The sequence below is a fragment of the Prionailurus bengalensis genome, chromosome C2 (genome assembly GCF_016509475.1).
Source record: "Prionailurus bengalensis isolate Pbe53 chromosome C2, Fcat_Pben_1.1_paternal_pri, whole genome shotgun sequence".
In the NCBI taxonomy this organism is placed as follows: Eukaryota; Metazoa; Chordata; class Mammalia; order Carnivora; family Felidae; genus Prionailurus; species Prionailurus bengalensis.
The window spans coordinates 11,638,477-11,666,402 of NC_057350.1; the positions used below are offsets into that span (position 1 = coordinate 11,638,477).

At 37.7% G+C, this 27,926-nt stretch overlaps 1 protein-coding gene and 1 long non-coding RNA gene across 12 annotated transcripts in view; one reads left to right on the forward strand and one right to left on the reverse strand.

Annotated features, from left to right (window-relative positions):
- The window catches only part of ITSN1 (intersectin 1), a 220,045-nt gene that overhangs the window by 157,204 nt on the left and 34,915 nt on the right, over nt 1-27,926 (reverse strand). The window lies entirely within an intron of this gene.
- LOC122491213 lies at nt 556-27,076 on the forward strand. The gene is made up of 3 exons (XR_006299302.1): nt 556-817; nt 25,959-26,120; nt 26,943-27,076. It is a non-coding gene; the product is annotated as an uncharacterized LOC122491213 (long non-coding RNA).

Genomic DNA, 27,926 nt, shown 5'->3' on the forward strand with positions numbered 1-27,926 from the left:
AATACCGCAAGATTTCTAAGTGCCACAAACCAGATTTCTAGTTTGGCTACAGTGGTATAAGCCCACTAGAGCCTCTGTCCCACTTAAAACTAAAAACTGGGCGCCTGGGTGGCTCAGTTAAGTGTCCAACTCTTGGTTTTGGCTCAGGTCATGATCTCACACCTCATGGGTTCGAGCCCCGTGTCAGGCTCCATGCTGACATTGATGGTGTGGGGCCTGCCTGGGATTCTCTCTCTCCCCATCTCTCTCTGCTCCTCCCCTGCTCTTTCTCTCTCAAAAATATATAAACTTTAAAAAAAAAAAAACCACTTTTAAAAACTGGGCAAAAGTTTTAAAAAACAAATACCTAAGGACAATAAGAAGTAAAGAAAAGTAGGCAGATTTCAGAAGACAGTCAGAAGTCCTCCCAACTTTTGTTCACTTTTCCCTAGCAGCTCTGCCCCAAGAGTTGGCCCAGTCATGGAGTTATGCAGTGAGGCAGAGGAGCAAAAGGTAAAACTCTGGTAGAAACCCAGTCTGGCCAAAGGAACTAATAAAAAAGGCCTCTGTGGACAGGAGAGTGTGAGGATCCCTTAATTCTGTAAATGAACTCCCACAAGACTCAGGCTCACCTCTGAGCTGCAGGACGGAACAAAAGTAGCACAGCAAAAGTATTGAAAACTGACCTAACAATGGGACCTCTGTGAGCAGGCAGCAGCAGGCAGAACTTGTACTTGGAACCTAATCAGGAAGAAGACCTGCTACAACCAACACCAGCACTGTGCAGAGGGTCACTGCAGCACCCGGAACCTGACATGAAATTCACAATCTCCACGAAGTAATCCAAACTTACTGGACATACATGCAACTAGGAAAATCTTGCAAATTCTCAAAGAAAGGAAAGACTGTAATAAACAGATCCCAGATCCCAAATGACAGAGAGACTGAAATTATCACAAAGACTTTAGAGGAGCTATTATCACCTGTGTTCCATGAGGTAAAAGTAAACACAAATGAAATGACTTGAAATACACAAGATCAGCAGAGAAGAAAAAATTAGTTGAAAAAGAAGCAAATGGAAATTTTAGAGAGAAACTTAGATTTTCAAGAATAAAGGAACAGAAACAGAAATGATAAATATATGGATAAATATATAAAATTATATTTTTCCTATAAAACTCCTGAAGATACGTAGAGTGCTGAAAGCAAATATTGTCACACTGTGCAGTAGGGCTATCAACATGTATAAATGTAATAATACATAGGACAACCTTAACATAAAGGTCTGTTGGGTAAGAGTAAGGGACTTAGATGGCTGCAAGCCTTCTACATTTTATTTCAAGTAATAAAATATTACCTGTAAGCAGACTATGAAAGTTAAATATATTTAATCCCTAGAGTAACTACTTAGAAAAATAAAAACACAAACACACCAAAGAAATATAGCCAGAAAGGCAATAGACAAATGAAAACAGAACGCTAAAAATTACTCAATTCAAAAAAGTCAGGAAAAGAAGAACAGAAGAACAAAAAACAGGATAAACAAAACAAATAATAAAATAGCAGATGTAATTTTAAAATACCAATGATTACATTAAATGTTAATGGTCTAAACACTAAAGAAGAGAATGGGGGGGGAGCAATGTAAACAACAAATAGAAGGAAGGGAGTAATAAAGATACTAGCAGATATAAAAGAAATTTTTGAAAAGACCTACGATAGAGAAAATTAATGAAACCAAAATCTGGTTCCTGGGGGGAGGGAGGGCAAACCCTTACTGACACTGATTAAAAGAGAGGGAGAACACAAATCAGATCAGAAATGAACTAAGGGTCATTACCATCAATCCTACAAACATTAAAAGAATAAGAAATACTCGGGACGCCTGGGTGGTGCAGTCGGTTAAGCGTCCGACTTCAGCCAGGTCACCATCTCGCGGTCCGTGAGTTCGAGCCCCGTGTCAGGCTCTGGGCTGATGGCTCAGAGCCTGGAGCCTGTTTCCGATTCTCTGTCTCCCTCTCTCTCTGCCCCTCCCCCGTTCATGCTCTGTCTCTCTCTGTCCCAAAAATAAATAAACGTTGAAAAAAAAAAATTAAAAAAAAAAAAAAAGAATAAGAAATACTAAAAACAACTTTATGCCAACAATGTGACAATGTGGATGAACAAATTTCTTGGAAAAAACTTACTAAAATTGATACAAGGAGAAACAGAGTATCCAAATATTACTATACTTATTAAAGGAACTGATTTTACTTTTTCTTCCCAAAAAAGAAAACTGCATTCTCAAATGGTTTCACTGGTGAATTCTATCAAACATTCAAGGAAAAGAAAATATAAAAACGTTACAAACTTTTTCAAACAATAAAGGGATCAGTGCCCAACTCATGTTTTTGAAGCCATCATAATGCTAACACCTGACAGATATTATCCCCCAAAATTACATATCAAGATCCTAAAGAATACAGATGCCAAAATCCTTCACAATAAAAGCTTCATCTTAATAATACATAAAAAGGTTAATAAAACATGACCAAATACGGTTTATCACAGAAATGCAAGATTTGCTTACCATTTGATAATCAGTTAATGTAATTTACCACATTAAATGAATAAAGCAAAACAAACAAACAAAAAAACCCCAATATGATCATTTCAGTAAATGTGGGGAAAAAAAGCTTTTGACAAAAAATCAACACCCAATAATGATTAAAACTCCCAGAAAATTAGAATTAATAGGAAACTTCCACTATGAGGGCATCTATGAAAACCTACAGCTAATACAGTTAATGGTTTAAGACTGAATTTCTCCCCATGAAAATAGGAAGGCAGGGATATCTGCTTTTACCACTCCTATTCAACATTGTTCTGAAGGTTCTAGCCACTGAAATAAGGTAAGAAAAACTGAAAAATAATAGCCATAAAGATTGGAAAAGAATAAAATGAAACTCTCCCTACTTGCAGAAAACTCCAAGGAAGCTACTAAATACGGTAATAAGTGAATTTACTAGATTCTTATTTTGCAAAGTGACTTAGCAAAATTACAGGATAAAAGGTTAAGTTAATAACGTTCTAAAAATCAACTGATTTCTCATATACTAGAAGCAAATAATTGGAAACTGAAATTAGACAAACAATCCCATTTACAGCAGTGCCAAAAAATGTATAAGTGCTAGGTATAAATTTAACAAAAGACATCAGGGGTGCCTGGCTGGCTCAGTTGGTAGAGGATGGTACTCTTGATCTCAGGGTCATGAGTTCAAGCCCCCCTTTAGGGCATTGAACTTACTTAAAAAACAAAACAAAACAAACAAAAGACATCCAAGGCCTCTACATTGAACACACTACAAAATATTAGGGGGAAAAATTAAAGAAGACCTACATAAATGGAGACATATACTAAGTTCCTGGATTAGAAGATTTAATATTGTTAAAGTTGCAGTTCTCTCCAAATGGATCTGTATATTCAATGCATTTCCAATCAAACTGCAGCAGGCTTTTTAGTAGAAACTAACAAGCTAATATTAAATTTACATGGAAATGCAAAGGACCTAGAATAACCAGAGCAGTTTTAAAAAATAACAAAATTAGAGTACCTTTCCTACCTGATTTCAAGATTTACTGTGAAGCAACAGTAATCAAGACCTTTGGAACTGGTGCAAAGAGAGACATACCAGATCAATGGAACAGAAAACAAGAGTTCAGAAATAGATTTACACATTTGGTGAATTCACTTTTAGTAAAGTAACAAAGGCAAACCACTGGAGGGAAAAAAAAAAGACTTTTCAACAAACAAACAAACAAACAAACAAACAAACAGTGTATCAACTGGATATTCATATAGAAAAAAAGAAAAAGAACATTGACCCTAACTTCATATTATACACAAAAATTAACTCAAATGGAGCGAAATTAAAAAATTTAAATTTGGACCAATTTAAAACCATATAGTTTAACATTAAAATTCTAAAAGATGGGAGAATACCTTCATGACCCTTGACTAGACAATGATTTCTTAGAATACAAATAAGCATGATTTATTTACAAAAAAGAAGAAGGGCTGGGCTTCATCAAAAAAATTAACTCTTCAAAAGTACCATTAAGAAAACAAAAAACGAAAGCTATAAACAAAAAAAGTTTGCAACACAATCATCAGACAAAGGAACTGTATTCAGAATAATATGGAACTCTTACAACTTTCTTAAAAATAAAATAAGATGGGGGAGGTGAGGGGCGTCTGGGTGGCTCAGTAGGTTAAGCAACCAACTGTTGATTTCAGCTCAGGTCATGATCTCACTGTTCCTGGGATCAAACCCCATATCAGGCTCTATGCCAACAGTGTGAGCCTTCTTGGGATTCTCACTCTCCCTCTCTCTCTGCTCCTCCCCCTGTCAAAATAAATAAATAAACTTATAAGACAGGAGCACCTGGGTGGCTCAGTTAGTTGACTTCAGCTCAAGTCATGATCTCAGGGTTCATAAGTTCAAGCCCCACATTGGGCTCTGTGCCGACAGTTCAGAGCCTAGGGCCTGAACTGTGGATTCTGTGTCTTCCTCTCTGTTCCTCCCCCACTCACGTTCTGTCTCTCAAAAATAAATAAACATTAAAAATTTTTTTTCAAAAATAAGATGGATTTGCCTATGGCTCACCATAGCTTGCTTATCCTGAACTGTAATTCCTCTGCTCTTCCCAAATAAGCATCTTTTGTACTTAAAAGAAATAGTAAGACGGGTGCCTGGGTGGCTTAGTTGGTTGATTAAGCATCTGACTTCAGTTCAGGTCATGATCTCACGGTTTCTGAGTTCGAGCCCGGCATTGGGCTCTCTGCTGTCAGCGTAGAACCTGCTTCAGATCCTGTCTCCCTACCCCTCTGCCCCTCCCCGACTTGTGCACACTCCCTTACTTCCTCTCTCCTGTCTCTCTCTCAAAAATAAACATTAAAAAAAAAACAACAACAACAAAAACCTCAGTGAGGAAATGGTCAAAAGAAATGTAACAGACACTTCACCAAATAACTTAAATAAATGGCAAATAAACACATGGAAAGAAGCTCAACATCATGAGCCATTAGGGAAATTAAGCTGCAATGATATGCCACTATATTTCCACTGGAATGGCAAACACGAAAGACTGATCATATCAAGGATTCTGAAGTGCTGCTGACAGGAACGTAAGATGGGATGACCACTTTGAAAAGCACTTCTAGGTATTTAGCTAAAAGAAATGAAAATTTGGGGTGTCTGGGTGGATCAGTAGGTTAGGCATCCGACTCTTGACCTCAGCTCATGTCATGACCTCTCAGTTCATGGGTTCGAGCCCCGAATTGGGCTCTGTGCTGACAGTGCAGAGTCTTCTTGGGATTCTCTCTCTCTCTCCCTCTCTCTCTGCCCCTCCCCAGCTCATGCTCTCTCTCTCAAAATAAATAAATTAAAAACAAAAAAGAAAAGGAAATAAATGTTTATGCCTACACGAAAATGTATAAACAATCATATCAACTTTTTTTTTAATGTTTATTTTTATTTTTGAGAGAGAGAGCACGAGTGGGGGAGGGGCAGAGAGAGAGGGAGGCACAGAATCCAAAGCAGGCTCTAGGCTCCGAGCTGTCAGCACAGAACCCAACAACAGGGCTGGAACTCATAAACCTTGAGATCACGACCTGAGCTGAAGTGTGATGCTTAACCGACTGAGCCAGCCAGGTACCCCTCAACTTTATTTTTAAGAGCCAAAGCTAGTAACCCAAATATCAATCAAATGATGAAGGGATAAAGAGTGATTTATCTCTTGTACTGCTTAGCAATAAAATGTAATACTACTTAGCAATAAAAAGGAACCAACTGAGGAGTGCCTGGGTGGCTCAGTTGGTTGGGTGTCCAACTTCGGCTCAGGTCATGATCTCACAGTTCGTGAGTTCGAGCCCCACGTCAGGCTCTGTGCTGACAGCTCAGCCTGGAGCCTGCTTCAGATTCTGTGCCTCCCTCTCTCTCTGCCCCTCTCCCGCTAGTGCTCTGTCTCTGTCTCTCAAAAATGAATAAACATTAAAAAAAATTTTTTTTTTAAGAACCAACTGGTGCCACAAGCCACAACATGCATGAATGTCAAAATTATTATGCTCAGTGAAAGAAGCCATGTCTATATATGTACACACTGACTCCATTTTTGTTAAAATTCTAGAAAATATAAACTAATCTATAGTGGCAAAAAACCAATCAGTAGTTTCCAGGAGATGGGAGATACAGAGGAAGGGACATATTACAAAAATAGAAAGAGACAAGGAAACTTTGGGGAAAGGTGATGGTTTCACAGGTATATGCATATATCAAAACTGATCAAATAGTATACTTTAAACATATCCAGTTTATTGTAGTTCAATTATATCTTGATAAAGTTGGGGAAAAGTCATAAGCCACAACACACCAAAAAACTCTATGAATAAAATCAAGAGTTGTGCAATCCTAGCAGTTCAATACAAATTGGAATTATCTGTGTTGGAACATCATCTGAGAAAAGTACTTATTCCCAGTAACTCCCAACAAGTATTTGATCATTAGAAAACAACAAAAAAAGGCAACTTTGAGCTCAACTTAAAAACTTAATTGAAGAGACATAACAAATGATGAACAATAAGGCTTCTGAGCAAGAATGTTTAATATAAGCAGCAGTTCTCAGATTGTGATAATGAATCCTTAAAAACATTATTTAGTAAAGACGACAGAAAATTTATTTTTTGTGTTTTTTTTGTTTTTGTTTTTTTTTTTACAGAAGTAGGGTCGGATGGGACATAGTCTATGTTGAATGAAACCAAAATGCCTTACTAGAAAATACAAAGTATTGATCTTAATTTCAATATGTCCAGTGTGTTTTGGAACAAATGCCCTTTACTAAATACACAAAGACCAGTGGTTTTCCAAATGCCTTTGTGACCAAATAATAAATGCACATAACAGCTATATTCTGATATTCAATTCCACTGAAATGGGAAAAAAGTCTAGAAAGTATAGAATAAAAACCAGACATTCTTTAAAATGCCACCAATTAAAAGTTGGCCCAACTCTGGAAACACAAATCAAATTCTGCACATATCCTAATGTACACTAAGTGAAAAGAAATCAAAGTATTTGTAAGTATATAAACTAAATTCATATGTAATGGAACAGTAGATATGAAGCCTCACACAATCAGCATTTGGTTTGTGTGAGAAGAATATATATACCCCTAGAGGCAAATTATAAAGGCTCTTCAGAAAAAGATTAAAACTGCATTCACTACTGTAGCTATCAAAATAAATTCTATAGTTGAAACAAATTTAGAATGATATGTGAGATGTAAATTTCAGTCCCTCCATCTCTAAAGTTAACAGCATTTGGCTAGATATTGTATTAAGACTTTTCTATTCAAATTTCCAGAATATCAATCTTTTAGATTTATGACAAATTTATAATAAATTTTCAAATGTTAAGGTAATTGAAAAAGAAGGTTTTTTTTTTTATTCTCATGTCTGAGCACTTGTATACTTAATATTTTCATATTCTTCTCATTTAGGATCAGACAATCATTTCTATTTAGATCTTACTTGAAAATAAGCCTTTATGCCTTTCAAAGATTCCCTCTCTCCAAAGCCTTATTCATTTACTCAGGAAAACTTTTTATTCCCATGGACAACATAAAGCTGTACTGATCCAAAACAAAAACGACAGGCTTGTATCAGTAATTTCCATCTCCTCATTGAAGCATTTTAAGATTGTTTTAAAACAGCTGATTTATGAATTCTTATCTCATTCAAATGACACCATGAAGCTCTACTCCAGAATGAGAAATAATGGTCTACACATTATGCTAAAATTACAGAGTCGGATAAGGTGAGGAATTATTACCACAATCCTTGCTATTAAGAAGTTTACAATCAACTCATACAACTCAATAGCAAAAAAATAAATAACTCAGTTAAAAAATTAAGCAATCTACAGATTCAATGCAACCCCCATCAAAACATCAACAGCATTTTTCACAGAACTAGAACAAGTAATACTACAATTTGTATGGAACCACAAGAGACCCCAAATAGCCAAAGCGATCTTGAGAAAGAAGAACAAAACTGGAGTATCACAATCCCAGAGTTCAAGATATACTGCAAAGCTGTAGTAATCAAGAAAGTATAGCAGTGACACAAAAACAGACACAAAGATCAACTGAGCAGAATGGAGAGCCCAGAAATAACCTCACGCTTATATGGTCAATTAATCTACAATAAAGGAAGCAAGAATACACAATAGTGAAAAGACAGTCTCTTCAATAAATGGTGCTGGGAAAACTGGATAGCTAATGCAAAAGACCTTCTCACACCATCCACAAAAATAAAATGGATTAAAGGCCTACATGGAGGACCTGAAACCATAAAACTCCTAGAGAAAAAACATAGGACGTAATCTCTTTGACATCAGCCTTAGCAACTTTTTTCCTAGATCTATCTCCTCAGGCAAGGGAAACAAAAGCAAAAATAACTGTTGGGACTACACCAAAATAAAAAGCTTCTGCACAGCGAAGGAAACCATCAACAAAATGAAAAGGCAACCTACTGAATGGGAGAAGATATTTGCAAATGACATATCCAATAAGCGGTTAATATCCAAATACAAACTTCTACAACTCAACACCAAGAAAAATCTGATTTAAAAAAATGGGCAGGGGCGCCTGGGTGGCTCAGTCGGTTAAGTGTCCAACTCTTGATTTCCACTCAGGCCACGATCTCACAGTTCAGGAGCTTGAGCCCCACATCAGGCTCTGCATTGGCAATGCAGAGCCTGTTTTTGGATTCTTTCTCTCCCTCTCTCTCTGCCCCTCCTCTGCTCATGTTCTCTCTCTCAAAATAAACAAACATAAAAATAAAAAATGGGGAGAGGACCAGAACTGACATTTTCTCAAAGACATACAGATGGCCAACAGATACATGAAAAGATGTTCAGCATCACTAATCATCAGAGAAATGCAAATTTAAAAAAAAATATGAGATGTAACTTTATACTTGTCAAAATGGCTAGAATCAAAAAGACAATTAACAAGTGTTGGTGGGGACGTGGAGAAAAAAAGAAACTTCTCTACTGCTGGTGGGAATATAAATTGGTGCAGCCACTACGGAAAACAGTAAGGAGGTGCTGCAAAAAATTAAAAATAGAAATACCAGGGCACCTGGGTGGCTCCATCGATTGATCATCTGACTCTTGATTTCGGTTCAGGTCATGATCTCATGGTTTGGGGTATCAAGCCCCGCATCGGGATCTCTGCTGTCAGCCTGGGGCCTGCTTGGGGTTCTCTCTCTGCCCCTTCCCCACTTACACTCTCTCCCTCAAACGTTAAAACAAAAGAAAAAGAAAAGTCTTCATAAAAAAAAAATAGAAATACCATACGATCCAGTAATTCCACCATTGGGTATTTACCCAAAGAAACTGAAAACACGAATTTCAAAAGATAGATGCACCCCTATATTTACTGTAGCATTATAATAATAACCCAGATATGGAAGCAACCCAAGTGTTCATCAATAGATGAATGGATAAAGATGTGGTGTGCACACACACACACAGGAATATTACTCAACCACAAAAAAGAATGAGATCTTGCTATTTGTGATAACATGGATGGATCTTGAAGACATTATGACAAGTGAACTAAGTCAGACAGAGAAGGATAAATACCTTATGATTTCCCCAATACGTGGAATCTAAAAAAAACAAAGGAACAAACACACAGACTCTTAAATAGAGAATAAATTGGTGGTTGCCAGAGGGAAGGTGGAAGCGTTGGGTGAAATAGATAAAGGGGCTTAAGAGACACAAACTTCCAGTTATAAAATAAATACGTCACAAAGATGAAAAGTATAGCATAGGGAATACAGTTAACAATACTGTAATAACACTGTATGATGACAGATGGTGACCACACTCATTGTGGAAAGCACTGAGTGATGTAAAGTTGTTGAATTAATGCACTGTATATCTGAAACTAATACGACATTGTATGTTAAAAACAACAAATGGGCAAAGGACCTGAATAGGCATTTTTCAAAAGATCTACAGAAGGCTAACAGACATATGAAAAGATGCTCAATATCACTCATCACTAGGAAAATGCAAAACAAAACCACAATGAGGTAGGACAGGTATTACCAAAAGGAGAAGAGAGAACAAATGCTAGCTAGCAAGGACATGGAGAAAAGGGAACATTTGTGCCCTGTCGGGAGGGATGTAAATTTGTACACCTGCTATGGCACACAGTATGGAGGCTCCTCAAAAAAAACAAAAATAGAATTACTATTATAATCCAGCAATCCCACTCCTGAATCTATGTCCAAGGATGAAATCAATATCTCGAAGAGATGTATGAATCCTCATATTTACTGTAGCATTGTTCACAATAACCAAGATAATGTCAGTGGATACACAGATAAAGAAATGTGGTATACATACATATATATGTATTCGACCATTAAAAAAAAAAAGGAAGAAATCCTGCTATTTGTAACATGAATGAGCCTGGAGGACATTTTACAAAGTGAAATAATCCAGACATGGAAAGACAAGTACTATATGATCTCACTTACATGTGGAATCTAAAAAAGCCAAACCAATGGAACCAGAAAGTAAAATGGTGATTGCCAGGAGCTAGCAGGCAGAGGGAAGGAGAAGAAGCTTGTTGAAGGAGACAAAATTTCAGTTATAGAGGCGCCTGGGTGGCTTAGTGGATTAAACATCCGACTCTCCATTTTGGCTCAGGTCACGATCTCAGTTTGTGAGATCAAGCCATGAGGTTGGTTCTGCACTGACAGCACGGGGCCTGCTTGGGATTCTTTCTCCCTCTCTCTCTGCCTCTCCCCCACTCTCTCTCTCTCTCACACACACTCTCTCTCTCTCTCTCTCTTTCAAAATAAATAAACTTAAAAAAAATTACAGTTATAAAATGAGTTAGGTTCTGGGGATCGAATGTATAGTGACTGTAGTTAATAATACTGTTATTCTATACTTGAAATCTGCTAAGAGAATAGATCTTAAGTGCTCTCACTACACACACACACACACACACACACACACACACACACAGAGTTAACTACATGAAGTATGGATGCATTAATTAGCTCAACTGTGGTAAGCACTCGCAATGTATATGAATATTAAATCATCACATTGTGTACCCAAAATACACAGTACTTCAATAAAGCTGGAGGGGGAAAGAATTTACAATTAAATAGGGGATGGAAAATACACATCAAAAATCTGTGTGTGTGTGTGTGTATGTGCGTGTGTGTGTGAGAGAGAAAGTGTATATGTATACAGAGCGAGATGTAAACAACACATAATAACTAAAATTTTGTTAAATGCTTACTAATACATCTGATCTGTATTAGCCAACTTAATCTTATGAACTAACAGCCCTATGGGTTAAATGTCATTGCTATCCCATCTTATAGATATAGAAACTAAGGCAACAGTTTATACAATTATTAAATGATAAAGAGGAGGTCAAGGTTTGGTTTCAGGGCACATGATCATAACCTCGTACTTTCAGGATTATGAACTTGTTGGAACAACCATGAAGTAGTTAGCCTGGTAAACGAAACAGGGTGGAGCTGGGAGGTGGGGAGTGAGGGGATAGGTTCCAAGCAATAAAAGCATTAGAATACAAAAAGGACGCAGAAAGGGAAACCACGTGTTTGTTTTTTTAAAGTATCCTAGCAGACCACAGAGGAAACTGAGCAGGAGAAAGAAGTTTGACAGAATTTTGCCGTATAAGACCAAAGAGCTTTTTCCTTCTTGTATAAAAAAGCAAAGCTCCCCGAAGTGTAAACATTTATCACACAGAAGCATATATATATGCATATATATATGTATGTATATATATATGTGTGTGTGTGTGTGTATACACACACACACACACACACACACACACACACAATCCCAGGGGAAAAGACAGACAGAAAGAAAGACAAAGACAGAAAGAAAGAAAGAGAGAAAGAACAAAAACAAAAACAAAAAAAGTGAGTGAAGGCAGAAGTTCTAATCACATGATAGGATTTCAACGAGTTATTGAACAAACAGAAAAGCCAAGTACTTACTTAGAGCAAAGCAGAGAAGGAAGGGCATGTTTCTGTCTAAAGTGGCCGGCCCTGCTGTCAGGGAAGGAGACACACTCAGGAATGTTGGTCTGGAGGGCTCCCCAAGACAGTGCTAGGTAAGGCGGTGCTTCAAGCATCTGGAGTTCTTAGAGGCAGAGAGGGTGGTCACTATGTAGACAAATATGGCCTGTACCCTCCTACTTTAATTAACAGCTTCGTATATTTCCTTTTAGTCTTTTCCCTATATTTATACAATTGCTTCCTTCTTTTCACACTTTCCATTGTAATACATGCTTTCCCCAAGTTATTTTAAAGCATTTCATAAACATGCTGCCAGAATTAGTAATCTTCAGAGTGAGGCAAACACTCCTATACTTACACATAAAAGATAGAAAAACTGGGGCGACTGAATGGCTCAGTCGGTTGAGCATCTGACTCTTGATTTCAACTCAGGTCATGATCCCAAGGATGTGGGATGGAGCCCCCTGTCAGACTCTGCACTGGGTGTGGTGCCCGCTTGAAATTCTCTGTCTCTCCCTCTGCCCCTCTCCCCTGCTTGCTCTCTCTTTCTCTCAAATAAAATTTAAAAAAGAAAGAAAGAAGAAAGAAAGAAAGAAAGAAAGAAAGAAAGAAAGAAAGAAAGAAAGAAAGACAGACACACAGACTACTGAGCAATCAAGAAATAGGTAAACAGTAGTTAAAAAAAATTTTTTTAACATTTATTTATTTTTGAGAGACATAGCGTGAGTAGAGGAAGGGCAGAGAGAGAGGGAGACACAGAATCTGAACCAGGCTCCAGGCTCTGAGCTGTCAGCACAGAGCCCGATGCCGGACTGGAACTCATGAACCATGAGATCATGACCTGAGCCAAAGCCTAAGTCAGATGCTTAACTGGCTGAGCCACCCAGGAGCCCTAGTAAATAGCAGTTTTTAAAAGCTCGGATGAGGGGTGGCGCCTGGGTGGCTCAGTCGGTTGAGCGTCCGACTTGGGCTCAGGTCACGATCTCACAGCTCATGAGTTCCAGCCCCGCGTCGGGCTCTGTGCTGACAGCTCTGAGCCTGGAGGCTGCTTCTGCTTCTGTGTCTCCCTCTCTCTCTGCCCCTAACCCATTAAGCAGATGGCTAGAATGTGTCTGAGCGAAGTCTGTAACCTTTCTTCATCTCAGCTTCAGAAAGGTAAGCTAATTAATGAGAGCTAAAGGAATACTCATCCTTAATTTCGGTATCTACATTAAAATCCCAAATGTTGATATTTTAAAGTAGAAGACCTCTATAAACGTGTATTTATAAAATAGGAAGACCATTCTTAAAGTAGTATTTATTAAATATCATTCCACATGAAAATGAAAATTATGTTGAAAGAGGTTTGTTATTTGATTTCCATTTTATTATCATAAAGGGAGATTATTCAGAAAATATGAAATGATTTCAAAAGACAAAATAATGTACTAATAAATGCTAAATGTAGCAGTTTAAAAAAGGCTAAATTTAACATGAGAAATAAATTTTTTTGAGAAATAAAATTTCTAAACCCTAAATTGTTGGCAAAATTTAAACTGTTAAACTCTATATTAAATAATTTGAGTATCTGAAACATCTTTAAAAACAGGTATGTCATATGATTCTTTTAGATTTCCTGAAGGTTTGGAAATGTTCTAAGGTTTGTTTTTGTTTTTTGGCTTTTTTTGGACAATGTTCTAGGGCTTTTTTAAATTAAAGGGGGAAAAGGCATAAATGAAAACAAGTATGTGAGATGAAATGAGGTAATTAAAATATATACTCATTCACAGAAACAGGAATCTTCACAATTATGTAATTCAAATAATCAGCAAATTTCTAATATACCAAAACAGGGCTAATTTAGGATTTAATGGCCTAAAGAGGAAAAGGAGATTATGAACATACATTATCAGTTTTTCACTTAATTACTGACCATGCCATCACAAAAATCTTATAATCCTCTTACATAAATAAGGAAAGGTTATGGGAGGGGTGAGGCAAAGGCCTGAGTGGTTCTGCAAACACTCCAATGACCCAGGTTACTGGATTCATAACCAAAAGACACCTCATCTCAGTATTTTAAAATGTACTCTTGGGGCGCTTGGGTGGCTCAGTCGGTTAATCGTCCGACTTCAGCTCAGGTCATGACCTCGCAGTTCATGAGTTCGAGCCCTGCACTGGGCTCTGTGCTGACAGCTCAGAGCCTGGAGGCTGCTTCGGATTCCGTGTCTCCCTCTCTCTCTGACCCTCCCCTGCTCACACTCTGTCTCTCTCTCTCTCTCTCAAAAATAAATAAACATTAAAAAAAAATTTTTTTTAAATGTACTCTTGGTAGGGAAGGTATTTTATATCACGAAACGTTTTTAAGTGAATCAGGCTCACCCCTCCTATTCTCCTTAAATTTACAATACTCCAGCAGTCCTGGATTGTAGACAGCTTCATGTGTGCTTCCAGTGACAGAAAGGCAAGCTAGCTGGAAGGTATCAGAGGCCAGAGAGGTAAAGAAACAAAAGATCTATTCTTTCTCATATTTAAAATTTTGAGCTTGTGTTTTCACGGGTCTATTGTCTACATTCAGTTCAGGGAGTCCACTCCCCACATTCAGGCTAATTTACTTGAAACAGATTTTCATGGCAGGTAGTGAACTTTAAATTCATTTCTTATAAAGAAGTATTTTTTAAATCTTGTTTGAAAGTTGTTCAAAAGGGGATGGGCACCTGGCTGGCTCAGTCGATGGAGCATCTTCCTCTTGATCTCAGGGTTGTGTGTTCGAGCCCCACAATGGTTGTAGAGATTTACTTTAAAAAATTAAAATTTAAATTAAAAAAAAGAAAGTTACTCAAAAAGTAGTTTTAGGTTCAAGGACTACAGGAATAGGAAGATACAGGATAGAAATGTTAAATTTCGAGAAATTTGGCATCAAGGAAGTATTGAAAAGAAAGGAGAAAAATGTCAATATGTGAGATAATAAAAAATATATACTTTAAACATCTTTACAGTATATAAAAATATCCTCAGGAACATAAATATATATACAATTTATACTCTACTCATATCATGGTACTATCCAATATTTGAGAGTTGTGAAGAATCTGGTTTTAGGTATTTTTCTACCCACACTTTACCCCTGGTCTATAATAAAAATTAAAAGGAATCACTAAAAACTACTGTCCCCACTTCTTTTCCTTTTGGAGCCTTTTACATCTGCAAAAATGCAAAATTAGAAAACCTCAAAGAAAGAAAAAAAAAATCAAAGGAAATCTTTCTCTTATATATGTATAAAAAAAAAAGTCTGCAATGAATAGAAACTAGAAGAGCCTACACCCGTGTTCTATAGCGAGTCTTACAACAAACCCCACTCCTGTGAAAAATGTTTGAGCAGGAGATGAACACAAAGCCGAAGCCGCCCTGTAAGATTACACAGAAAGGCAGGATGTACACAAAGCCCTTTTGAAACACAGAGAAAAGGTACTGAAAGCCAAACAATAAATGGACAAAGGAACTGACAAATCCCAAACATATAGCCAACCTGATCAATGCCAAATTGTCATGTCTCAAGTCATGGGCCTCAAATGGGGCTTCTGCCTGTGCTGCTGTTTCAAGCTGAGCAAGATGACCCATAAGGGATGGACAGCCTGTTTATGAGTCAGATTTTAAAACTGCACGAAGGGTAAAGAACCTGATAAAAAGGAGGACCTTATTACTAAGTTCAAAGAGACACTGTGGACATTCTGTCCGAAAAACTGTCGTGAATATCCAAGTAGTTCCCTAAAACGGGAACAGGCATTCCTCCCAGATTTTTGTTGCTGGGAGAGGGGGTGGTGGCAGGGGACAGAGGTGAGAAGGGGACAGGTCAGGAATGCCTAGTGGTGAGGAATCACTGTCAGGCCCAGCTGTCAGCACATTACTTGGCAACACTCACTGGCATTTCAGACTATTTGTCCATTTATTTCTGCTTACTTTCCACAAAGAAAAATGCCCCACCATCTAGCCTCCAGAACTTCAATAAACAGATTTTAACCCCAATTCTTCTAAATCACCCTTACTTTAATATTGGCAATAGAAAAGAATTCATCTGGGAGCAATAAAACCAAGACAGCTACAAAGTTAAAAAAAAAAAAAAAAATGAAGGGCAGCAAACAGAAAGACTGGGAAAAGGAATTTAAGAGATAAAGGAATTTAAGAGATAACCAACCCCTCTTTGAAGCTTATTTCCACTTTAGACCACCAGCTAACTGCAAACTAACCTCTGAAAAGTAAGTCATTAACCACGGTTTGTCTAACTTGTTAAAGAAATCAGAGTCTAGAGCACTATAACTGCAGATAGAATAACCACTCAAAAGGCTTCAATAAAACAAATGAGGGTCTTCATTTATTCGAGAAGGTTCTAGTTTCAAGAGGATCATTAGGAAAAAAAAAATTTTTTTTTCAAGGTACTAGAAGTTGAGAAAGTAATTCCCTGGAAAAAGCATGTAATGTAAAACCAAACAACAAACAATAATTTTAAGAAACACTAAGTGGGAGAAGAGCATGTCAGACCAAACTTTTATGTTAAATATAAAACATATGGAATTACAAGACTATCAGCCATAAATAAGATTATGTAAATTTAACCTATTTTCAACTCACATACTTTTCAGTATTCTCTCAAATAGAAATTAATGACCCCCAAAAAGGAAATTTAACAGGTAATTATAAACATTTCTTTTGTCACATGAAAAAAAATGTAATGAACCAGGTAAAAGAACAAAATGTTGTCATCTGCATAATGTGGATGTATACTGTCACTAAATAAGAGACGATCTAAAGTTTTCTTCCAAATGAAAACTTCAACTTCCGTACATTACAAGGCACATGAAACCCTTATAGGAAAACCTGAAAATAAATTTCCACGCTGCGGCACAAGAACTAATTAACTTGTACACCTCTAAACACAGCAGCAGCCAAGCCTTAGGATTATCAGTTCACCTGTGGGAAGAGTGGAAGGCTAGGCAGAGGCAAGTTTTAGAGAAAGGCTTCAGCTTTAGAAAAAAAGTCAAGAAACCACCCAGAAAGCGCCAATTGTGCAAAATAACATTGCAACACTGAAAAGAGCAAGAAAGCAGGAAGGCCTCCTGCCAGATTTTTAAGCCTGCTTCAACAAAAATAGTGCACCAGCTGCAAGGGGATAAATTAAATATGGGTTTATAGATCACAGTAAAAGAAGAAATGAAACATATGCATTCTGTGTTTAAAAAAACAACAACAAACAAATAGCCAGGTGCTAGTATTTATAAAATGCTCTACATTTGAATGTATTCATCAAAACTGAATTGGCTACATATAAGCCTTGATGAGAATAACTGAGAACCCAGCAAACATTTCACATCTTGGACATCTTCACAGATGTAGTGCCACAATGGATAGCAATATCAGTTAGACCCTCCAGTCCAACATAACGAACTCCCGATGCCAGCAAGTGGAAAACTCAATGGAGATGTGTTTTAATCCCTTAGAGTTTTCGCTAAGGACAGTTAAGTGCTTGCCCAATCAGGAGATAAAGGAAATCTGCATAGGTACATACTGATAATCTGATCCACACATAGATGCTAGCTGCCTCCTGCTACAGCTGAAGCTTATTTACCAATGTGTAAAGAATGGGCGAAGTCCAAGGGAAAAAACTGTACTGCAACATCAATGAAAAGTCACTGAGTGTCATGAATGAGAGCAAAGGACAATGCAGTCATTAATAAAACCAACTGCGCCCTGGTGACCCAGGGGACTTCTATGCAGGGTAAGATTTATCATCACTAGGAAGTTTTAGGACTAAAAACCGTTCAATAACATTAGCATCACTAAACCACTAAATAGACTGTAGCTAACAAGAAAACCAGACCGCTGTAGAAGGCAAGAGATACACGATTCAAATCTTTAATTTCACTCCACTTGACTGAGATACACTGAAATGTATTTAAGCCTGAGAAAAGCTGAAAAGAATCGTGGTCATCATTTACTGAAGATTTCACTAATTACTTTAAGTAGATCCAGCTGTATCACTGCAGTACAGAAAGGAAGTTTGGAAGTCTCTGTTAAAAAGAATCACAAATACATTGTGATCTGGAATAGGACTACAAAAGAAGAAAATCCCAGACTTCCTCAGTTTCATATTCTCCTTAAAAAGGCTCACTTCTATTTATAATATGAAAAATGTGGGAGAAGCCAATTTTATACTCAAAATGTGGATTACAATTCAGTTTATCTAGAATTACATTTTAGGCACGTTTGCACACTTAATGTTGACTGCATTTAACTTCAATGTTGTGAAACCCAGTAGAGCTATTAAGCCTTATAATTCCAAATAACATTCAAAAGATTTTTGAAAAGATAACTGTTGTTACTGAAGGGAAGAAAAGTTAATTCATTCAATATGTATTTCACTGAATAACATTCATCTAGATGTGGACATTATAAAACTAACCTTTCATTCCCTCTCTGACAAAGGTTTTATTTTCTTGGCATCCCAACTTTTAAATGGATCTTACGAAGGTTTTGTCTAAGGGAAATTTTACTTGAGAATTTGAGCCAATTTACTTAAGGTCAACCCAGCTTCAAAACTTATCACAAAGGAATGAAGTAAAGCCTCAAAATAAATAAGCTTATTAATTCAGATTTCCAATGTTAATAACCACAGAGCAAAGAGAGCCCTCTCACACTGCTGGTGGGAGGGTGAACTATTACAACTCCTTTCAAAAGCAATGGGACAAGAAATGTATCAAGAATGGGGAAAAGGGACCCCTGGGCAGCTCAGCTGGTTGAGCTTCTGACTCTGGATTTGGGCTCAGGTCATGATGTCACAGTTTCCAGAGTTCAAGCCCCCCTGTCAGGCTCTACATACTGACCAAAAGCCTGCTTGGGATTCTCCCTCTCTTTCTGCCCCCCTCCCTTGCTCACGCTCTCTATGGCTCTCTCAAAATAAATCAATAAACTAAAAAAAAAAAAAAAAAAAAAGAGGAGGGAAAAATGTTCTTAACTCATGTACCTAATAATTCGATTCCTGCCCTAAGAAAATAATCCAAAATGCAAAGCTATATGTCCAAAAGGTGTTCACTGTGACTTTATTCTGAACAATTAAAAACTGAAATAAACTTAAATGTTTGACAGTATAGGAACATTATTAACAGCATAGGTAGAAAATATAGGTAAATTATGATATTGTATCTATACCATGAAATATGTGACCATTAAAACAATTAAAAATGCTTATCAAAAAAAATTTAGAGTTTTATACATGGTATTATGTCCACCACGTTTTTCTTTTTAAAAAATGCTCTGGCAGGGGCGCCTAGGTGGCTCAGTCGGTTAAGCATATGACTCCTGATTTCAGCTTAGGTCATGATCTCATGGTTCATTGGTTCAAGCCCCACATTGGGCTCTGCACTGACAGCGTGGGGCCTGCTTGGGATTCTCTCTTTCTCCCTCTCTCTCTGTCCTTCCCCCGCTTGCACAAACACACTCTCTCTCTCTCAAAATAAATAAATGAACTTTAAATAAAAAATGCTCTGATAGAAGAAAATATACCCCAAAATTACAAGTTGGATAAGGAGTTATAAATACTCTAACATCTAAAATGGTATAATGATTCACAGCTACTACTTTCATACATATTGTATCAAATGAGATAACACACTGTAGTCTTGCAGAGGACTGTGAAAGCTCAGAGGGGGGAGAAAAACAACTACCAACAGGACTGAAACTGTAAGAAGTCACTTTGCAGAATAACTAGCAGAGTGTGATTTAAATTAGGAGCTGTGTATCCATACAGAGATCACAGCATTCTAGGCTGAAGAAAGGCATGATGGCAGGGACAAACTACCATATGAAAGTACAAAATGCCCCCAAGGTCTAAATGATCCTGGATGGCAGGAATATAAAAGGGGTAAGAGAATACAAGAGATGCCATGCAGGGGAAGGGATCCCAGTAGTGGAAGGCGGCCTTCAAATTGCCTGGCCATCTGAGGAAACTTCCTCTTAATTCAGACTGCAGATGCTAAAGAGAACAGCAGCTATACAAGTTATTTGATTTTTAATTTTCTTAGAAAACTGAGTGAAATCACGCAAAAATGGTCATGTGTCACTTACTACCATTTATAAGGCAGCTGACTCAGAAAGCTCACTGGCTCACCGATTTTTAAAAGAGCTTTGCATAGAAACACATTACTGATTAATGTTTAAAATCACCTTTTATGTTCAGAACATCTAAAATCCCAATTTTGAGGGCGCATGCGTGGCTCAGGTGGGGAAGTGCCTGACTCTTGGTTTTGGATCAGGTCATGATCTCACAGTTCCTCAGTTCAAGCCCCGCGTCACGCTCTGTGCTGGAAGCGCACAGCCTGTTTGGGATTCTTTCTCTCTCCCTCTCTCTCTGCCCCACCCCTCATGTGTGCGCTCTCTCTCAAAAATAAATAAACGGACAAAAAATTTTTTTAATCCTAATTTTTATATTTTCTTCCTTTGTGGCTATATTTCAACAGGCAAGATCCAGAAATCGAACTGAAAAATGTTACTCTGCTGAAGAGAATAGAAACTAGAAATCTATACAGCCACCCCATCTATGTGAAATTCTAATAAAGGTGCTAACACTTGAACGTCCTCTGTTACAAGAGGCCTGTGTTGCTCCAAGGAAAGCATGCGCTTTGCAACAGCATTGGCAGCAGTGAGACCACAAATCATTCTAAAATAAAAGTAAACTTCTGTGGACTCTCACAGTAGGTTAGCAAAATTTCACTGAGCCATCGTCACCAGGCAAGGCAGAAGATAATCAACAGTTTAAAGTCATCAGATGGAAAGCATCCAGTAAGCATCCGGCTCTGGAACTTACTGCCTCTGAGCCTTGTTGAGTTGCTTAGACTATTTCTAAGTTCTAGATTCCTTATCTATAAAATGCTGGTAATAATAGTACCTAACTGTAAGATTCATAATAACAAAGACTCTCCCTGACCCCACCTTAATCAAGTTCCTTTAAGCCCTCCTCTCAAGTAGGCCTTGGCTTTGGCCCCATCTGGTCTTCAGTCTATCTAGCTCAATTTTAGCAAGAATCCTGCTAAGCTAGTTTCCTGAGAACCCCGCTACCCTTGATATTTGATCACACTTGATACGTGATCGAGTTCCTCATCACCGAACCTTTGATGGATGAGTCTTGGCCTGCCTTTAGCAAGAATCCCTGCCCTGATGGCTCTTCATAGTAATTTTCCCTCTACTGACCCTCTTCACCCCGCTCCTTGGCTATAAACCCCCACTTGTCCCTGTGTTCAGAATTGAACCCAATCTCTCTCCTCTATTACAACAGTCTTGAATCAACTCTTCCTCACAATTTTAATGAGTGTGAGAATAACCTTTTTCTTTAATGAGAATTGAGTTTTAGTAAGTAAAAAGTTTGAAACAGTGCCTTAATGCACTTTTCTTCAGTCACAATTATCAGACAGTAAATGTAACAATGACTATATGTTTAAACATTACCATTGCTCAGCTGAAGTAAAATGACGACTATTTATTACATGACAGTTACTGTGATAAACATAAAAATTCAAAGACAGAAGGATACAGGTCCTGCATCAAAGAGCTCAAATTTAGAGCAGGAACAGAGAGTAAACAAATAATTCTGGCAGAGTGGACTTCATACCACAGACAGCAGGCCAGGGTACAAAGGCAGCAGAGAAGAGAAACTGATGAACTGAACATGGTAGAAAGGTCACCAGTTAGCACACAGGCTTTGGAGAATAAAGATAAGTTTGCAGAACCACTGTCTAGGTTGAGTGTGAAAACTTGGGAAGGAAGCCATCCCGTGGACAAGGGTTTAGGAGGGAGGGAGCTGGGACCAGACCATGTCCTACTAGCACTTCTTCCTGGAAAGGAGAGCTACTTAAAGATTTAATAGGAATGTGTCAAGACCAGATTTACCTTTACCAATTTATTTTTTCCAATTTGCCCCTCTGAGGCAACAAAGAAGTTGCACTTGGGGAGACCCAAACAGACACACATTACATATGGCAAGAGAATGTAGTCACTGACCATAACAAGTACAAAATTAAAAAGGAAAACAGTGAGCCTAGACAGTGTGTAGAAATACATCAAGGAAAGATACCCAAAATTAATACCTCTACATTAGGCAACCATAAGTATTTTATTTATTATATGACTACTACAGATTGTAACTATTTACTAGTGAACTAGTCTTACAACAAGAACTGAATTTACCTACCATTTGCAGATTTCTGCCCATGCTCTCTCTCTGTCCTCCCTTCTTGCCCTGGCTAACTCTTCCTGTCATTCTGAATTTGGGCCACATGTCTTCTTTGGACCCTCAAATGGGTTAAGTGAATCTCCTCTGGTTTCTTGTGCATGCTCTTAGCTTAAAACCAGATCCACTGTAAACTACTTTTTCTCAGAAAGCAGCTGACTCAGAAAGCTTACAGGATCAAGCTTACATCCTGTTTCTTACATCTGTTACATGGTTTGGCCCATAAAAGGCATACAAACAATGTCTACTGAATGAATGAATGAAGTAAATACTGAGAATTCCACGTGATTACCCTTCCATCTTCAGTGGGCACCTGCACAGAGTGAGAACCGAAAAAGGAGTCTTTTCCCACTGAGATTCCTGCTACAGTGTAGTACTACAAAGATTTGGGAACCAATTTTTATTCTCCAAGGTAATAGATACCAAAGCAAAAACATACACACAAAACCCCATGCCCCAACGTAAGAATTTTTAACTCCAAATGATGTTTCAAGGAATTCAACAGAAATGAACTACTAGTTTCCTAAACTTCACGGTATTATATTAGTCATGTATTTTCAAGTCAGTTATCTGGAGTTCTGACAGAAATATGAAAAATACAGTCCCAACTAATGAAGCAGGTGCTTAAACATATGCCTTTTCAAGGGAAAAAAAGCTATGAATTAGAACACTGATGACTTTATTTTACTTGAATATCTTAACATACACAAGGTGGCTTTTTTTTTTTTTTGGATAAATCTTCTTCTAGATTATGTGCAATTTTGGAGGCAACAATAAAAATACTTAGGAGTTCTTCTTTATCTGCACACAGCATAAGTCTTTCTTAGAAACAGTCTTCATTTATTTGGCCTTAAAATCAAACAAGTTCACTTGAACATCAGAGGCTTCCCTGTTTATTTACTCAGTACCAAAGCAGGTTATCACTGCTTTTTTTTTTTTAATATGAAATGTATTGTCAAATTGGTTTCCATACAACACCCAGTGCTCATCCCAACAGGTGCCCTCCTCCATGCCCATCACCCACCCTCCCCGCCCTCCCACCCCCCCATCAACCCTCAGTTTATTCTCAGTTTCTAAGAGTCTCTTATGGCTTGGCTCCCTCCCTCTCTCGCTCTCTCTTTTTTTTTTCCCTTCCCCTCCCCCATGCTGTTTTTAAGAACATTTTAAAAGCAAGGTGGCCACAGGATTCCAATTCAAGTCGTATGATATAATGAGTGGCCACTGAATAACATTCACAATCCACTGACTGTCCTTGTCTACGTATCTGAAGACTGTCCTAAAAGAAGCCATCTCAGCTGTTTTATTTTATTTTGAGAGAGAAAGCACACATGTAGGGGAGGGCAGGGAGGGAAGGAGAAAGTGAGAGTGAGAGAGAGAGAGAGAGAGAGAGAGAGAGAATCCCAAGCAGGCTCCTTGCTGCCAGTGTGGAGTCCAACACAGGCCTCAGTCGCCTGAACTGAACCAAAAGATGATAACCTGAGGTGAAACCAAGAGTTGGACCCTTAACCAACCAACTAAGCCACCCAGATACCCTGTTCTTTTTTTTTTTTTTTGAAGTTTATTTATTTTGAGAGAGTGTGCCTATGGGTGAGCAGGTGAGGGGCAGAGAGGCAGAGAGAGAGAGAGAGAGCACAAGAGGGAATCCCAAGTAGGCTCCACACCATCAACTCAGAGCCCAATGTGGGGCTCTACCTCAAGAACCATGAGATCATGACCGGAGATGAAACAAGAGACACTTAAAGGAATGAGCCACCCAGGAGTGCCTCTTTTTTCTTAAAAGTTAATTCATTTCCAGTTGAAACTGATACTAACCCTTTGAGTTGGTCAACAAAATGATGTAACAAAGGAGACCACCCTGTGAGAATCAGTCCTGTTCCCTGAAAAACTACCACTCCTACTCCAAATTCTACAAATTAGAAACATGGAAACCTAAATATATCACAGAGCATCTCCTACGGAAAAGCAAAGCAGTGCCTAAGTTGTTTAACTACTGAGGTTAAAACTCTTTAAACTTAATTAAGTAGAAGACTGGACCAGCTATGGTTAGGACTAAAATGAAGTGAATATTCTGTGAAATATACGTGAAGCATGTCCAAGTGGTGTTGAAAAATCAACCATATTAGCCATTGACAAACAAAACAACCCACACCAGATAAAGAGAACAACTTTCCCCATAAACACACTATGGGGGTCCAGGAAAACTGCAGTCTAGTCTCTGATCTGCTCACTCACTAGTTCTAGGACTCTCGGAGCATGCCCCATATGTGAAGAATCTCATCCCGATTTTATTAGCACTCTGCTTCCCTGCAGCAGTTAACCAATGAGACCATCCATCCTGAAATTTAAGGTACAGAATAGAGGGAAAGAAGACAAAAACTGAGTTCAAGGTAGCCAGGCAACAGGCAGATGGATTCAGACTTCCCAGTCAGAGAGAGCGAAACGTGTCACTGTAAACAGTAACTCTACCCTGAAAGTGGAGAGGCCAGAGAGATACGCAGGCGAGCACTTAGCACAGTTCAATTGCCTTGCCATTAACTTAGCCATCTATCCAGACTCATCACTGTGTACTAAAAATAGGACACGAGAATGCTTTTATACTATCCCAGCTGCTAAAAACATTAAGAGAACAAATTTCAAAACATGTATCAGAACTTGTACCCAAAAAGAGAAACGGTAATATGTTTCTAGTGTGAAAAGCACAAACCAAGAAAAATGAGATGTTAATGACACCTTGCTTTTATATAGCACCTGTGAAGCAGTTCAAATATTTTTGCAAATTAAAAAAAAATTCTAATTATAGTACTTCTAACAACATCTCTGTGAAATCGGTAAAGTGTAAATATAATTACTTCTGTTTGGCCACTGAAGAGAAGTAGAGGCTTATTTAATCACTCTGCAAATTAGATTCCTGATCTAGCTCAGTCCAGTACTTGCAGCATCCAATACAGCCAAATTACCAAGTACCCTGTCACTGTTAACAATATAAAATAGAAACGTGAACCCCACAGTTACCTATGTTCAAGAACTCAACTCTAAAATTCAATAGTTAAGGCAAAATTGGCTTTAGTTGTAGAAGGAAAACACTTTGAAAATTGTATTTAAGATGTTGAATCTACTTTTGTTTTTAGGAGTAAATTGAAAAACTATTATTAACACCACTTGAGATTTAGAAATCACCGAAAAAGTAAAAATTCTATTTTCACACTAACCAACATGAACTGACAGCTTTATGCCTCATTCAAAGGAAAGGAATTCAGTTTAAAGTGCAAGGTCAACATACACAAAAAGACACACTGGCCTGGGAAATGAATAGGTTTAACAACAAAAGATGAGTCAACTAATACTTGTAGATCTCAGGTACTTGAAAGAAAATTTTATTTTGCCTCAAAAAAGGAATTCAATTGTCCCGCTGATGGCAAGGACAAAAGATCACTTTTAAGCGTTTTATTTGTGCTTTTTAAGAGCTATTATGGTGACGTACCTTTAAAAGCCAGTATATTATTACAACATTAAGGGGCACCTCCTTAATATACTGAATATATCTAACTCCTCTCAACGCCAACTCTTAGTGAAATAATTCTTTCTTCCCTCAATACTACTTAGATAAGGCACAGCCAAAACAGCACAGGATGACAAAACCTGAACTTGCTATGGGAATTTCCAAACAGATAAGAACTTAAGAACTTTGCAAACACACCCCAGGTTGAAAGACAAGAGAAACTTGAAGAAAATAGCCAGTGAAAATATGAGCACCTTTCTTAAAAGGTAAACTCTTCAATGCTAAGTCTATTTTCTTATAAATTCTATTCAGCCCCTGGCATCTGTGTTAATGCCAACAGGGAAAATGACTTCTGTCACTATCAAAAGCAACTCACTTTAATGGAATGATATGATGTCTAGAATTTGCTTCAAAATAATCTGGAGTGGGGCCTGGAGGGATAGCTGGAACAAGATTGGCCAAGAGTTAACAGTTACGAAAGCTGGGTAATGGATATGGTTCATGGGGTTTATACTCCCCTCACTTTTGTAGGTGTTGGAATTTTTCATAGTAAAAGGTTAACTAGAGAAAGAAAAGAAAGTTAGTTTTAGAAAGTATCTCTCAATTAGCCTATTTTTATAAGCCAACAGCTCAGGAGTTACTTAACCAAGAATTCAAGAGGAATAGAACATAACTACCATGTAAAAACTTCTTTATAGTTATAAAACAATCAAAATGACCCTGTGGGTTTTCGGTTGTTCATACCAGAGTAAAAAGCTGAATTAAGAAATCACCTGTCTCTAGATTGATATTTTTCCCCTTTATATGCCATTCCAATTAAGCCTGGTTTGAAAGAATGACTGGTTTTTATTTCATCCTGACAACACTCTTTCTGAAATAATCAAAGGGAATTATGCGATACTCTAGAGAAACTACCCACAAATCCAGACTTTAAAGCTTAGCAAATTTTAAACTATCCATTTTATCAGTTTCTAAGAGCTAACCTTAGATTAAACTAAATAAAGCTAATTTTTAACATATTACCTGTATTTTAATAAATACTCTCATAAATCATGCTATTCCATCTTTGGAAATTTTCATTCTTTCAGGTCCTCATAAGAACTGCAACACAAAAGAGACCAAGGCCCTGACTGTCTTCTATTCAACAGAATCAGTACTCAGATGAGTGCCATCAAGATCTCTTTAGTCTCCATAAGTGATTGCAAACACTTGACAATCAAGATTAATGTCTGACCTGTGAGTTGACCTTAACCACAGACACTTTTCTTAAAGGAGATACATGTTAGATTAGATAAGCAGTCACACGGAAACTCAAAAGTTATTACTGAATCACATTTCTTCACATTCTACTACACATTATCAGCATTCTACTAACACAGAATTAATCAAAATCTTTTATTAGGACAGAGAAAATTAAATCCTAGAATGGGAAACAAAGAATATCTCGAAGGGCTCACAGTCTCTAACAGATATTACATGGGACTCTTTCTCCTCTTTGATCCGGTAGCTTTACTTAGAGGCATCTGCTTCAACAGCAAACATGCACATTATTTAAGCTGTCCTTCTGCACACACTGCTAACCTATTTGGCAGAGTGAATGTTTCTAAAATGGATAGCCACTATAAAAAATGAAAACAGAGAAATTCATCACAACTCAAAAACTGGTCCCTGAGCTCTCTGATCAGAGGCTACATTTGGTATTTCAAAATATTTGAAAATTACATTAAGCAGCAGGAGTTTAATAGCAGGAGTTTAATAGCAAGAGTTTAATAGGTTAACCACGTCATCTATATGGTAACTTTTACAGCTCTGATCACAGCTCTTTATAAATGGACACAAAAGGTACCCTATAGTAACAGACAAGGAATTCAATCTGTGCATTACAGGAGACAAACCAGTTCTCAGATCTATACTGACACAAGTATTTCATGCATTCACCTCAGCAGGGTGGATTTCCTGCACAGTGAAGGGCCAAATGGCTCAAGATTCAGTCACCTTTCCAGAGCTCTGAGGGAAGATGATTAATGCTTCAAAAGAACAAGGAATGGTGAACTTGTTCAATGACTTGCTTA